We start from the raw sequence: 784 nt of genomic DNA, 5'->3' as shown, positions 1-784 counted from the left end.
GACTCGATGTCGGGCAAAGCCCGATGTGGGGCGGGGGACCAATATGTCTTTATTTATGTATGGTATGTTGTATCTTGGAGAACTCACTAAGCTTTGGGTTTATAGTTTTTGGTTTATGTTTCAGGTACTTCAAGATCGACAGGGAAGAGCTCGGGATGATTGCAAAGCACACACCACTTTTTCTGCATTTTGTGATTTACTCTGATATGATATGATGTAGTGACATACTTTGGTCTTTTGGGTTGTATGACAATGTTTTGGATTACTATTTTTATATTATTAAAAATGAAATTTTGGGTCTTATTTTTGGGACGTTATAAGCTAACCTCCATGAAATGTGTAACCATAAGTAACCAGAGGTGAGATAGCCACCCGAACAGATGATCCTACTTTAGAGCCATAATTAAACAAGGAACAGGCAACAAATCCTAGATCAAGAGTTCTCAAGTTATCCTACATGACTACATACAGCCCCTAAGGCACTCCACTAGATGATAACCAGTATATAACTACTATAGCATCCTACAATATAAGGATATATACACAGATCTAGCAGATCACTATAGCACAGCAACATTCTATATACCAAGATACAGATCTAACAGATAACCACAGCATAAAAACATCTTATATACCAGGATACATAACCTAGTGGGTCGGCATTGGTGCCTTCGACCCACAAGTACAATAAGGAAAACTCACCTGAATCTAAGAACTTTGAAACAATGCGATCGATTCCTTTTGCTGCACTGCTTGCACCCGCGAATCCACTAACACTGGAACC

Source organism: Lactuca sativa, chromosome 6, assembly GCF_002870075.4.
Source record: "Lactuca sativa cultivar Salinas chromosome 6, Lsat_Salinas_v11, whole genome shotgun sequence".
Lineage (NCBI taxonomy): Eukaryota > Viridiplantae > Streptophyta > Magnoliopsida > Asterales > Asteraceae > Lactuca > Lactuca sativa.
Note: the sequence above shows the minus strand (reverse complement) of the source record.